This window comes from Fundulus heteroclitus, chromosome 5 (genome assembly GCF_011125445.2).
Source record: "Fundulus heteroclitus isolate FHET01 chromosome 5, MU-UCD_Fhet_4.1, whole genome shotgun sequence".
NCBI lineage: Eukaryota > Metazoa > Chordata > Actinopteri > Cyprinodontiformes > Fundulidae > Fundulus > Fundulus heteroclitus.
Window position 1 is genome coordinate 23,645,467 of NC_046365.1, and position 15,536 is coordinate 23,661,002.

Consider the following 15,536-nt stretch of genomic DNA (forward strand, 5'->3'; position numbering starts at 1 on the left):
TAAAGTGGACAGATAATGATCCATTCATCATCTCCACCCTCTTATCCTTGTAGGGCAGCAGGAAGTGGGTGCATATCTCCAATGGCCATTGGGCTAGAGGTGGAAAACACCCTGGACCAGGAAACGGTCCACCACTGGGCAACACAGAGACACATATGAGTAACAGGTCTGTAAGTCCTGTTTGTTTTGTATGTGTACAATAACACATCTGGCAATTTAAAGACATCAATTTTCCTATCATGCATGTTTTTTGTCTGTAGGTGGAGACTGGAGTATTGGAGAGTGTGGAGAGGGAGAACATGCAAACTCCACACAGAGATTCATAACAGCTGCACTACTGTAGAGCCACGGTGATACATGCATTTTGATTTTATTTTTTTTACATGACAAAATCTTAAATGTGTGGCATGCATTTGTATTTCTGCAGAATGTCATTCGTATCTCCAACATCAGCTGCAACGGTAAAAAGACAAACAAAAACATGCTTCCACCGATGCTAGTAGAGAGTTGTTCTCTAGACAGATAATTCATGCCCCACCCTGCAACTCAATGGACCTGTCTGGCTTTGGCAGTGGCCAAACTCAGAATAATTTATGATGTGGAGCGCTTTTGGGATGAATTGGAGCACAAACTACAAGCCAAAGCCTTTTTGTCCAACATCAGTGCCTGACCTCGCAAACGCGCTTCTAAAAGAATGGTCAAAAGTTCCCATAAAGACTCTCCTAAGCCTTCAAGAGTTGAAACTGTTACAGCTGCAAAGAGTGGGTCCACATCATATCAAACCTTGGGGATTAAGAACAAGATGTGACCTAAGGTCATATGTGTGTGATGGCAGACAAATAAATCGTCTAGCTTTGATCCTTTGCGTTGTCTTTAATTTTTCTGTTTTAAACTGACCATTTTCTGTTGTCTCCTTCAGCTTCCCCTATCATCCCCTCCTAATACCACTGCAGCCTCTAAAATCTTAAGCCTGAGAATATCCAGTCAATTTTCTCCCATTTTGTATAAATTAATTGGGTGGAGTTGCGTATTTTCTGTCTGATATACTCCTTTTCTCTGCCCTGAAGTCTCATAGGGTGTTTCTAATAGAAGCTAATGCAGGACTCTGCAACCTCTGTTTGTTTTAAGAGGGGGGGGAGTGACATTTAGAGGCTGACAGAGGGGCAAAGGAGCAAGACATAAAAGTTTCATTTTTAAAAAGGAAAACACCAACTACGGTTTCTGTTACAGGCAGGCCGCCCACATTCCCAAACCACACAAGCTTCAGACGTAACGACCGTTTTCAGTTTTGCCCATCAATCTTAAATGTCCTGCAAGGTGCATCCTTGTCGCTTTTAAGCACACTTCTCTTTAAATGGGCCATAACTTTAAAGGGAGTTGACACCAACTTCCCTTTATAAAAGCACAGTTACAACTTTCACAACCTTTTTTTTTTTTTTTTTTTTTTTTTTTTTACGAGTTTTTTTTACAACTCTCCCCGCAATGCTAAGCACCGGCAAGTCAATGGTCGAATTGTCCCCCTCCTCTCTGTTCCCCTCTGCGATACTGCTGATGTTGTTCTAGTGCTACTTGGGGAGTAAGAGACCTCACACTATGGGGACTTGTAAAACCACTGTCATCTTGATGGCGAGACTCAGAAGTGTGTGAGCTCACACACACATTAGTGAGTGTGTGAGTCTGTGTGTAAGGGTTTTGATGTGTGTATGAGCGCACTGCAGAGACCAGTAAAATGCTGTCTGAATGAAGTCCCAGAGCAGCAGTGGTGAGTAGTGTTTGATGGCCATGTGATTTGTTTGTTCAGCCCCAATGGCCTTTTCTCCAGGCTGAGAGAGGGGTAGAGGGGGGGGGGGGGCAAAAAGGGGGGGGGAGAGAGAGAGAGAAACCAGGAGTTTGGAAGGGAGGGCTGGGTGATCGCTTCACACCTTCTCCCCTTCTAGCCCCACCAATGAGCCATTTAATCCTCCTTCCTACAGCTATATCAACACCTCTCACACACTCGCCGCTGGTCCCGACCGCCACGGCTTATAGTCCGCCGCTGTGTTTGACCATTTAGCTTTAAACTGTCGGCAGTCCGGTTCCTACATTTTTCTAAATTATTCCCATAGTAATCCTTTATAATACCTTTATGTAAACCGGATGCTCGGTTTCACTGCCACTGATGTAGAAGGCCTTTGAAAAGCATTTCTACCTCCGGTTATATTTTTGTCTCATCACAGCCTAAATCTTAAAGGTAGATTTCATGTGACACTCCAACACAATTTAGTAAATAGTTATGAAGTTGAAGGCAAAGAATACATAGTCTACAAAGTGTTTATGATTACAAATTTGAAAAGCGTTGCATACCTGAGTATTCAGTCCCTGATCTCTACACACAATAATATTTGCGCGTAGGTAGTTCAAACTCAGTCGACTTAGATGGAGATCATCTGAAAGTATTCATTTTTCAAGCCTTGCCACAAATTCTCAATTGGAGTTAGGACTGGACTTTGACTGGGCCATTCCAACACGTGAATGTGCTTTGATCTAAAGTGTTTCTATGTAGCTCTGACTGGATGTTTGGAGTTGTTGTTCTGCTGGAAGGTGAACCTCTGCCTCAGTCTCATAGGGATTCTCATGCATTTAGGTCCAGCTATCACTGGCTCTGATTTGTAGTGAGAATAAATTACACCCAGGAGAACTCTGATTACTAATCAGCCGACATCTACATGCAATTGGTTGCCGTGGATTTTATTCAGAGACATCAGAGTAATGGGGACGGAAATAAATTAATGGCACTATTTTAACATTTTAATTCACAAAAAGCTCTAAAAGCCATGTATCGTTTACATTTGCTCTACTCTGTGTTGGTCTTTCACCAAAGATCACAATAACATACTTTGAAGTTTGCGTTTGCAACAAAGGCATCAGGGAACTAAGCCACTCCTTAAGGCCCCTGTTGAATTTGAACACAGACCATAGATCTAAAATTTTATTTGATGATTTTGACGGTTGTGTTACCATAGCTACAATCTGAAGGTAGGAGTTTAATCTTCTCTTTGTAACACAGCTCGGTTTGTTCAGAAAAATGTCTTAGCATACTATAGCCAATTATTCCTGATTGCTTTTAAGCTGAACCAATTCAAATGGGGCCATCTCTTCCAAATCTGTATTTGAGGTGCCCCAAATCTAATTTTGCTTAGGACCTCATATGACTTTGGGCCGGACCTGCTTTGCAACATGACAAAACGTGAAGGTGCTTGCATCCATTTTAATGTCTTTATGTGCAGAATAGGAAATTCTACCCTACACCATCTGAATGCACAAAGGTGGAGAGAACAGTAGCTACATTTACATGGACAAAAGTAGTCAGAATAAAGGGCCAATGGGAATTAAAAAACGTCATGTAAACAAGCCAATTGGAATATTATGATCGGATTGAGCTCAGTCGAGTGCACATGTGCGCCTGAAGTAAACGTGATATATTTCCACCTTGATTAGTGGTGGAAATACGTCGGGAAGCCAAATTGTCGGGGCTCCCGATACAACCTTTGTGTTCGAAAATAATAAAAAAGCTCAAAATTGTTGCTTACTCAGTAACGTTTCAACTATAATTAGAATTATTGGTTAGCAAAGATGGAAGCACTTCTTCTTCTGTGTTTTTTTCAGGGGAATTGGATAACTGTGCATGTCAAAGTGGTTTTATTCTGAATAAAGCCAGGTGCACATACACCCACATTATGATTGGGTAATTGATTGCGTGCCCATATAAACGCTACCGATCATTTAATCTGAATACTTTTTAATCCGATTGTGATATTTTGTGCATTTAAACATAGCTAGTTTCAGGGAACAGCAAAGGATGAAGGGGCCTTAGAGGATGGAGTATGTGAGTGAGATTTGGTTATAATGGAGAGAGAAAGACTAAAAGCTTCGGTTGGAAGCAGGGTTGAAAAAAGGCCTTTGATGGGTACTGCAGCCTGTGAAGGGCCACATCTTTAGCCCCGTGTGGTAATTGTGCCTCAGAGGTGAGATCCTTGGACCTGATCCTCCTTGTCATCATAGAGCGAGGAAGATCATTGCCAAAGGAAAGGAAGAAAGGAAAATTAATCACAAATATGGTCCATAAGAAAACTGTTTGGCATTTTAGGAAATTATTATGAGCAGCTTTACTCATGAATCTCTGTATTCTAAGAAGTTGAAGCGGTATCAATTTTATAGTTCCCTTTCAAAAATCCATGTTGTTGATTTAATGGAGGTGTTTTCAGCATGTTGCTGTTGCTGCTCACTCTCAAACTAACTAATTGCAATGCGTTAAAAGAACAGCCATATAATATTAATAGGTATATATAGAACTATATATACCCTTTCTTTTCTGATAAGACAAAATGTTGGTCCACATGAATGGTTCTCTGGAAATGTTTGAACTTTATAGGCAAATCTGGCAACAGGCCCACTGTTTATGAGGACAAGGCCTCTTAGAAGTCAGATCATTTCAGATTTACAAGCAGACATGTGAACATTCTTAGTCCCATGGCGGAACCAGAGAAAAAATAATAATAACTTTACACATCCACTAGAGACAAATTGTTTTGTTTAGTTTTTTGTTGATAATTTAGCAATGACCTCTTACTTGGTTAGTTAAATCATATCATGAGTTAAGGTAAAATATTTCACCTTAAAGTTTAGAAATGCGAAAACTCTTGTGTTTTTGACCAAACAAGAGGCATTAAACATTTGAAAATGACAGTTCAGCCAAGAGGATTTTTTGTTTGCATAAATTGGCTTTCCTTGATAAACAATTTCCAACTTCCTAACCTAATAAAAGTTTACTATTTAAACTTCATTACTGGCATAATTAGGACATGGAAACCTTGGAAAATTTCATAAGCATATCCAAATGGGATGTTTCCTGTTTTCACGCTGCTTCCCATCATGTCAAAATTGAGTCAATGCTCCATAAATGTTTCCTGTGCAGTTGCTTTTCCCTGGTTTAAAACATGCAGCTACTATCCCAGTTAATAGTTTTGTTTACATCAATGCATATCAAAGTTATTTTTAAATGCATTTTATTTTACTGGAGCTGCGTGATGACTCAGCACTTAGCACCATTCCTTCACAACAAGAAGACCCTGGGTTACAATCCCTGTTCTCCTGTGAGTGCGTGGGCTCTTTCTGGGCACTCCGGATTCCTGGCACAGGCGGAAAACAAATTAGCATATTAGGTTGCATGGTTTTTCTAAATCACCTTCTGGTGAGTTTATTTGCATGGTTTTCTGTCCTGTGTGTTTCTGTGTGGCCTTGCATTGGACTAGTGATCTTTCCAGGGTGCATCTTGCCCAATGACAGCTGCCGGTAGGTCCAGCTCCCTATTCACCCTGCGCAGATTAGGCAGATGGGCTGATGCGATTCTATTGAGGTATTTTTTAAGATTTGGAAGCATAGCATAAAAAAGCAAAAGGACCACAAGGACCAAAACTTTGCTATATCGCAGAAGACTGTACTGTGTGTTTTTGGTTTTGCTTCCATTTTATTCATCCTATGAAACAATCAAAAGTCACAAAGTAGTATAACAAAATTCCCACATAGCTTATGAGTAAGCGTTTTGCCTTTAAAACGCCATTCTCCTGCCTTTTGCAAGTCGTTTTGTCTTTACTGAACAAGGAAATCTGAGTGTCCACAAAGCTGTTAACAACATTCCAGTGGCCTTGTCTCCGTAAAGCTGTCCTATAATTTCAACACAACACTGTCCCCTCTCGTGTAATGTAATGTGATGTGAAGAGGGTGACCTATGGTCATTGTATAGCTCTCATTCTAACCAATTTTAAGTTTGCTTTCATCAATTTAGCTAAACAAATGGCAATATAATAAAAGACTATCCTTTGACATGAGTACCATCCCCAATTTTGCCAATGTTACTGACAGTCACACCGCTGAGTCAGTGGGAATGGCAGAAATAAACAAACAGTTCATCCATTTACCACACTTAAGTTGTCCTCTTCAGGGTCACAGGGGTTGGGGTGAGTCGTCATCAGGCAAGCTGCGGGGTTCACTCAGGACGGGTCATCAGTTAATCACAAGACTGACACAGGGACACTTGAGACAAACAACTTCGCTTGTTTTTGGACTGTGAGTACCCGGTAAAAACGACACACGTGCTCGGAGGGAACATGCAAACTCCACACGGAAATAGCACACAGCTGAGATCTGGACCTTCTAAGGCGGAGAAAAGGTCATGATTAGATTGTTAGGTTTTTTTTCCATAAATAAATGAATACACTGTCACAAACATGTCAGCAACTTTTTTAACTGTCTTCCCAATTAGTGCTGCTTCATGAGATCCCTATGACACAGTGTCCATTTCAAGGGGAAAACTACACTTTGTGTTGAACAGAAAGGTTTTCCAGAACTCTTTTCTGCAACAGCACTTTTTCTAAGTGCTGTTGCACTTAGAAACCCAGCTCTAAGATAAGTTATCATAGGAATGAGTGGAATCAGGACTGCTAAACTGGCATAGTTTGTTTAACATAGACAGATTTCAGAAGCTAATAATGCTAAGAACTAAAAGATGGGCCACCACATCGACAAGCATTGCTATGAGGTTGTGTAAAATCTGTGATGTGTTTCAACCGAACCACTGAAGGCCAATTAGAATTCTTTCAATCCTGCTTTCTTACAAGCTGATTTTCCCCAAAAGATTAAATTCATCATTATGTAGCTGAATCTGCTGTTGTAGATGATTTTTATTTCATGTTTTGTTTGTGTTTTTCAAAGCTGAGAATATATTACGGAACAAGATATCATCATAAATCCTGGACTGAAATACCATGTAATAATCCACTCTTCCATCCATCATGATGGAGTTTAATACAAAATAATCTTGAAAGAAGTTTTTAAGAGACTGCAGAAAGAGTAGGTGATAAGGGGGAGATTTTCTCTGACAAATTAAAATATTTTAAAGTAGATAACCCAATCCTGGCCTGAAAACACAAGGTATTCATCTTTTATTAACAGTTATTGCTTTGATTGTAATTTCCCAGGAAATAGGACAAGAAACATTCAGCAGCTTCCTCTCAAGAAATCTTGTTGCTGAGAATAGACAGAATAAAAAGGACCAAGAAAAGGAAAGATAATCCCCGCAAAAACCGCTGGTAAGACAAATATAAAAAAAATATAAATATAAATATAAAAAATATTATATAAATATAAAAAAAGACATATATATATATATATATATATATATAGAGAGAGAGAGAGAGAGAGAGAGAGAGAGAGAGAGAGAGACAGAGAGAGAGAGAGAGAGAGAGAGAGAAATTAAACTTTTCGTGTGCCACCAGTACTCTCAACTTGACAATGTTGGTCTGTGGCAAAAGCTTCTAGCACCACTGCCCTAAACCCACAGCCAGAGCAACAACAAAAAGATGTTTTAAGCCCTCTCCATCCATCCTGATTGAGCGAGGCATTTCCCAAAGAAGAATTGGTACATATTTCAGGTGCATCTAGAAAACGAGGCTGCTGAAATATCAAAGCAACTCCAAAGTGATTTAACTGTGTTTCATTCTTTAAAAAATACGGAGACAGTTTTATTCAAAAACTTCTAAACTTCAAGATTGACTATTTGTAAGTGGTCTGCATAATGTCTGTTTATACTACCTTATTCATAAAAAAAATAAATTCAGTTCTATACTTTCCTCATTTTTTAAGTTTTAGAACATAATGGAATAAACTTCAGAAATGTGAAAAGACTCTTTATTCACTGCTGACCAAAGCAAAAAAAAAAAAAATCACTTATTTGTCTTTATTGTTCTTGATTGAAGTGAATCAAAAATTTACAGACCGAACCACAACCTTAAATCTTGTACATGTATCGAACTTTGATTTTCATGTACTGATACACCAATAATACAAAACAAATAACATGAGCCACTAGAGTGGCTCATGTTACTCTGAGCTACCTTTATAGTTTTACTGCTATAGGCTTAGGCTACTGGAGGACATCAGGATCTAATTTTCTCACTCTATAGAGTTCTACTGTTCTTCAATTATGCATTACGTGTTGTCATTTCTGCTTTAACTTTCTGTTCTCTCTCTTTTATCGTCATAGTAGGTACACCTGGTCTGGCGTTCTGTCAGCTGTGACATCATCCAGAGAAGACGGCTCACCCGATACTACCATCTAATGTAGAACAGATTACTGGATCAATGTGTGCTACTGTGCTTGTTTGTCTCTCTTGTTGTGTCTCTGCTCTGTCTTCTGTAACCCCCAGTCGGTCGAGGCAGATGACCGTTCATACTGAGCCCGGTTCTGCTGGAGGTTTTCCTTCCCGGTAATGGGGAGTTTTTCTTCCCACTGTCGCTTCATGCTTGCTCAGTATGAGGGATTGCAGCAAAGCCATGGACAATGCAGACGACTCTCCCTGTGGCTCTACGCTTCTCCAGGAGTGAATGCTGCTTGTCGGGACTTTGATGCAATCAACTGGTTTCCTTATATAGGACATTTTTGACCAATCTGTACAATCCGACCCAATCTGTATAATATGATTGAACTTGACTTTGTAAAGTGCCTTAAGATGACATGTTTCATGATTTGGCGCTATATAAATAAAATTGAATTGAATTGAATTAGATAAACATTTAAGGACAATCAAACTCCCATGACCCCCTCAGCAACTCCACAAGGAAATACATATGCCATCTTATTGATGAGAACTTCAGTTTCAGTAATTTGATACCACATGGCATATGATTCCAAACCAGGTTGTTTAACAGGTTTAAAAGGTTTAGCTGCACTTGTGCATAATTAGTGCACCGAGACCAGCTGAAGTACACAAAAGCTGTTTTGTTGCTACATGGAGGAAAAGGGAATGTTACTTTGCTGCCTGCTGGACAACCGACACACCTCTTGAGCGGAAGCGCCTTCCCTATCTCCCACTCGTAGAATGGCCAGGTTTGCTTCCCACAGGTCCGGCAACACGCTTATACACTTCATGGTTTTTCACCCACCACCCAGGGAGCAAAACAGCACTGCTCAGACCTACGCTGATGCTTACATGAAAAAGTTTACGCAGGGCGGCGCATTCAGGCACACACATGTACAGCGGCTCCTATCTGGTGGCAGCAAGCGAGTGAGGGGAAACATGAGCGCCGGCGGTCCAAGTGCTTTGGTGTCGACTGACAGATATAATTACAGGAGCGGTCTCTAACCCCCACCTCACCATTTCTCCCTCCATCCTTCCCCTCCTTTTTCCTCCTGCTACCCTTATACCCCCCCCCCCCCACAACTCTTACCCCCTCAGCTCTAACCATTATTTATTTTAGCAGCTCCAGCCCGCTTCAGAGGGCTCAGCAGCACTCACAGGGCCCCTGCCAAAAAGTGGCTTTCTGACTGAAAGCTTTCCAAACAAGCTCCGCTGGTCCATTTGGCCGAGCTCCAGCACTATGCGGTCTCCCTACTACCGCTCCCTCTCTCTAAGAAAAGAGGGACAGAGGGAGTCTGGTTTGCATTAGCGTCAACGTGTGTGTGCGTGTGTGTGTGTTTGTGTGCACGTTGGGCTGCATATGCTCCCAGACTTCTGCAAGTGTATGTGCGTGAGTTTGTTTCTGGCGATTTGACCCAGAGTGATGGTCCCTGGAACCTGAAGCCACACTGCGTTGTATAAACAATGAGCAGTGTATTTACACAAAGCCAAGAGAGCAGGAGACCGCGGCTCCTCCGGTGCATCTCCGCAGAGCCCCAACCTCTGATACTATGCAGACAACCTGTTTATGGCGGTGTGTGTGTGTGTGTGTGTGTGCGTGTGTGTGTGCTGGTCCATGTCCCTCACTGGTTTCTTATCATTGCCGGTGAAGATAGTAAGTATATGAAGAAGCTAGTTTAATGCCCCCCGCAGATAAGTCTGTGTACAGGGGAGACAGGTGAGGAGATAGCACGTGATTCAACAGGCGTGCAGACACCAGATTATAATGTGTTTTTAGTCCTGTCTATTCAGAGGTGATTGCGTGTTATCATACAGCACTGGAGAAAGGTGTGCATGCACCAATCACAGCCATGGATGCCATGGATGCTCTCAATGTTACATTTGAACCATTCAGTCTTCCCAGGCTGAAGGATTGTACAACAAATCATCTAAAACAGGGTTCTTGAACCCTAGTCTTCAGGACGCCCAGTCCTGCATGTTTCAGATGTGTCTCTGCTCCAGCGCACCTGAATCAAATGGTTACGTGACCGCCTCAGCAGCCATCAATCGCTGCGGAGCCCTGTTAATCACCCGTTTCATTTAGCTCAGTTGGGTGGAGGCAGGGAAACGCCTAAAACATACAGGACTTGGGGTCCTGGGGACCAGGGCTGAAGACCCCTGATCTAAAATACCAGACCATTCCAGAAGCGTGATGTGTCCGTTCCTATTCAGATTTTAAGCTTGTTTAGAGTCCTAACCTTCCTGGAACACCCAGATATTTTCACTGTTTAGCTGTTGCTCTGAGACGAAGTTGAAAAACTGAATCTGTCATTAATCAGCCCACTGTGCTCAATGCACTGGTACCACCGGCAGAAAAACAGAGCCTCAGCATGATGCTGCCACCACCATGCTTGAAAGTTAGATTACAGCTCACAGGCTTGAAAGCCTCATTTTGACTTCTCCAAACATCCCTCACGTTACAGAGGTCAATCTTATCTCCTGTTACGTTAAAAAGATTCTGCTGATGGTATCTGGCTTGTCCATGTCAGCAGCTGGATATTCCAGATTTATTTTATTTTTACTTTTGGAGGCATTGTCTCTTTCTTGTTCAGCACGTTTTACATCCATGGTAATGGTGAACTGCTTATTTGGGGACAGGAAGACTAAGTGTTCCTGCGTGTTCTCCTAAAACATCTGTTTTTCTGTCCTCTTCGTCATTCCATCAACTCTTACTTGTGAGGCGACCTTGTGGAGGATGGACAAGAGGTAGGATTCTTCTTTAAAATCCTAACCAATGTTCTTTCTCTCAGGGTGACTGTGGGTCAGACGGTTACAACTTGCACATTCTAACAGAACAATATCCAGGAAGACACAACAAAACTACTTTCTGGATGGGTAAATCAGGGTTCTGGCATGTCCCCGTCCCGTGAACCTCCTATGGATTTTGCTAAAAATCCAACTAATTAAAATTGACTACAATTTCTGAGAAGGTAAAAGATCAAACATCCATCCAGAATCATCCAGGAAGCTGGCCGATGCTACAAAATATCACTTCAAATTTGTGATCCCAGTTCTTGTTTGTGAGATCAATACTGCAGTAGAGCCTAAGAATGTGTAAAGAATGTGTAAATTTTTTACAGAGCACTGCCTACTAAAATGGATATATAAACATTCTTAAAGGTTCTCTCAAAAACAATTTAAGGAGCTTTACTAGAACATCACGTATGTAAAACTTTTGTAAACAGATAACTTCACCATGTCGACCAACAAACAATAAAAGGAAGAACACACTTTTACCACTCAATGGCCAAGGCCGATATAAAGGGGACAAAAGACAGAAAGACAAAAGTAACAACTGTGTGAGAGTTCTGTTAGTCTGATTTACGGTGTGTGTGCATATCTCATGTCATTGCATTTGTGTGAGATGTTGCAGCTGTCCACTCTTCCGAGAATCAGGAACCAGACCCAATCTCACCTGACCTCCTGTGAGCTGCGGAGTGTGACCAAAAGCATGCATGCACGCACATGTATGCACACACGTGTGTACCTAAAGCACGGAGGAACAGAGCAACAGGACACACACTCTTCCCCAGGCCAGCAGGGAGGAAGGAAGCAAGGGCTGGTGGTCACACCAGCCGCCAACTGAAAACCTGCCTGTTTCACTGTGCAAGCTGCCATCTCCTTTGAGCAACGCTCAGGACAAATTCTAATAAGTATTGCCATAGAATCAGTTATTTTAACAGCTAATTTTACCACTTTGGAAATTAAATATTACATAGTTCTATTTATCACACGAAAAGGATCCACGTCATGCACACACATTCATACTTTGATGAGCTTATCTTTCAAAGTATCCATGCAGACAAAAGACAAGTGTGTATGTTGACGACTGGATGTATTTTGAATACATTTTAATTCACTTTTAAGTTAATCAAAGCTTTTTTTCACTAAAAAGAAATCAGCTTTCCAACAAAGTTTTTATTTTGAAATCCAGTCACAATAAAGAGGGTTTATATGGCAATGAGTCTGACATGTCTTTTTCGCCAGACATGACGCCAGACATGACAATTTCTGTGCAAGTCCTAAGAAAGTTTATCAATGGAAAAAAATATCCGACCAGCCACAAACAAAAGTCAGGCAAGTCAAAACAATGATGACTGACCTTTATTGTAGCCATACCCAGAAACAGAAACCTTATGAACAAAAACTATGTCAAGACATTGTTGATTCTGGGTCATTTCATCCCTTCACCTATTCATGCCTCTGTTTCTTACCCATAAAGAAACCATTGTGCATCATGGTACTTTACTTTCTTGCATCAGTTTATTTCTCTTAAGTATGAATGTGTGTGGCTGTGATTTTGATCCCTGTGCAAGAGATGAAATATGACTGATTGTGACTCCCTGATCAAACAAAAAAAAATTAAGCAACCTCTGCCTCTGATAATAACTTTACCTTAAAAGTTACTCCTGATATATTTAGGTCAGTTTTCAAGGCAAGTAAAGAACGACTGAAACTGTAACCTTCTCTTACCATTCATTTTTGAACAAAACAAACAGAGATTGTAATTTAAAGACCTGTTTGAGTGTTTTTGCAACAACATAGTTAAGGCATGTTTATTTCTGTGTCCTAGCTGTTCACTTGTTAAATATATAATGCCTCATGGCCTTCAAACCATTATTATTTGAAGGCTTTTCTGCTCCTCTCTTTGAGTTTGCATAGACTACCAGGGCCAGACATGTTTGCTAAAAGGTTAAGCCACAACTCTTTAATGGGAGGGTCTAGGTAAAGCCTCAAGTCTCCAGTATCAAAGTCTGAGTCAAGTTTTGAGGTTTCAGTGCATAAGTCTAATTCAAGTTTCAAGTCTTTAGGGTGTAACTCCTTGTTGAGTCTTAGTTCTTTGGTGGGTAAATCTAAGTGACATCTCGAGTCTTCAGTCCAAGAGTGGAAATCAAGTCTTATAAGTCTAGTCTTAAATCTTTAGTGTACAAACCTGATTCAGTATCGAGTCTTTAACACACAAGTCTAAGTCAAGTCTAAAATCTTTTGTTCACAAATCTATGTTCAGTCTCAAGGACTTTAATGCCCAAAGCTAAATCAAGTGTGAAGTCATTGTTTTTGGTGCCATAGCCCAAGCACACTGCTTGCGTCCGATCCTTCATGCTCCGATCCACTTTTTTTTCTGACCTATTGGCTGTGCAGAGGGTCCTTCTACGGACCACCAGACTTGCGAGATTCACACTAGAGTAGTAAATGTAAAGCTTCAATTGCTGCTCAACAAACTCAAAGAAGATCGCTGTTTAATTTTCTTATCTGTTTTCTTTACTCCTGCGCTCCAACCATAGGTAATTACACTGTTTATTGAAATGTTTTATTGAATATTGATTGAGCTGTGTGTTTTCCAGGGCTAATCTATATGAGGATGAACCTGTCCAGAAATTGTGTTGAGATTACCTTGCAATTCAGAGATTTTATTTTGTATTTTCCCCAAGCCGGACGTGTTTTCCTTTGCCAACGTGTCTTCTTTCCTGTCTGGCTCATGACTTTCCCGTCAAATTGCCGGCTAATTTCGAACAAAATTTACTTTGGTCAGAGCTACGTAGACACAGTTGCAGAGAACAGCAAATAAGTCTCCTCGGCCCCATTCACTTCAACCAGATCTAATTGCTACAACTTCATATGATCCAATTTTCCATCAGATCAGATGCCCATTCAGATCTGTGTGTCTTGGGCTTAAATGAATGAATGAATGAATGAATGAATGAATGAATGAATGAATGAATGAATGAATGAATGGGTTGAATGATGACATGTTTAGGCGCATGTCATCATTCAACCGCTGGTTGTGTAGGTGGTGTCCTGATAACAACGTGGGCCACACTGATAACTGGCGAACTTTCTGGGGAAAACCTGGACTGATCTGGAGAGACGGCATCCATCCAACTTTGGATTGTGCAGCTCTTCTTTCGAGGAATCTGGCCGGATTTATTAGTTCTCCAAAATGCTGACAGCCAGGAAGCAGAGCTATAGTTTAACATGCCTCTCTGCAGCTTCTGTAGTGTTACCCACCCATTACCCCATTGAGACAGTGTCTTGCCCACGGCCAAAAGTAAACAGATTAAAAACTGATCTAAAAGGGGCAAATCATGAAAATCTCATAAAATTCAACTTGAACCAAAAAAATAAAACAATTAAATGTGGTTTATTGAATATATAAGGTATCTCCCGCCAAAGACTCTGTTAGTTAATTTCTAATAATCAAATTGATTTATTTTGTCTCACAGAAACCTGGCTATAAGAGGACTACTAGTTAGTATAAAGGTTAGTATAAATGAGTCAACTCCCTCTAATTATTCAAATTTCCACATTCCCAGAACTATGGGATGAGGAGGAGGAGTAGCAACCATCTTTTAGTCTGATTTATTAATTAGTCCCAGGCCAATTAATAACTATAATTATTTTGACGATTTAACCCTCAGTTTTCCTCATCCAAACTGCAAAGCAATAAAACCTCTTCTGTTTGTTGTTTTGTATCGTCCACCAGGCCCTTACTCTCAGTTTTTGGATCAGTTCTCAGACTTCTTACCTGATTTGTTGTTAAACACTGACAATGTTATTATGGTGGGGGATTTTAACATTCATGTTGACACTGAATGTGATAACCTTAATGTAGCCTTTAAAACTATCCTAGATTCAATTGGTTTTGCTCAAAATGTGCATAAATAAATGTGCCTCCATACTTTGGACCTTGTGCTGACATATGGCATTGATTACTGTTGATTGCGAATTAACAGTATTTCCTCACAACCCTGTCCTATCTGACCATTTTTAACAACGTTTGAGTTCAATTTAACTGAGTTCTCCAACCCAAAAGAAGGCTTCATTATTTGAGATCTTTATCAGAAAATCAAACTTTAAAGAGTCTGTCCCCCTTTTATTTTCCTCAGTATCACAGAAATGCCCAGCAGAGTGTGGCAATGTTATTTCTTCCCCTTCACAAATGATGCCTTTGTTGATGGTGTTACTTTCTCTTTTGCGTTTTGCATTAGACAACGTAGCCCCCATGAAAAATAAGGTGATTATTCACAGTACGCTGGCTCCTTGGTTTAATCTAGAGCTGTGTTCTTTAAGGCACAAAGATAGGAAATTGAAGAGACAATGGTGCTCAACACATCTAGAGAAATCCTACCTAATCTGGAAAAAACAGTCTACTGTTGCATAAAAAGGTCCTTTGCAGAATAAAAATAATCATAGGTTTCTCTTTAGTACAGTTGTCAGACTTACACAAAGTCAGAGCTCTGTAGAGGAAGGTGGTAACTGGTTACATTTACTCAGTTACATTTACTTCAGTAACATTTTGAGCAAAATTTACTTTTAGTAGTT

The 15,536-nt window shown here is 40.5% G+C and overlaps 1 long non-coding RNA gene across 1 annotated transcript; it reads left to right on the plus strand.

Annotated features, from left to right (window-relative positions):
- Positions 1–53: 53 nt before the first annotated feature.
- On the plus strand, positions 54–858 carry LOC118563173. Its single transcript, XR_004931070.1, has 2 exons — positions 54–166; positions 261–858. It is a non-coding gene; the product is annotated as an uncharacterized LOC118563173 (long non-coding RNA).
- Positions 859–15,536: the final 14,678 nt, after the last annotated feature.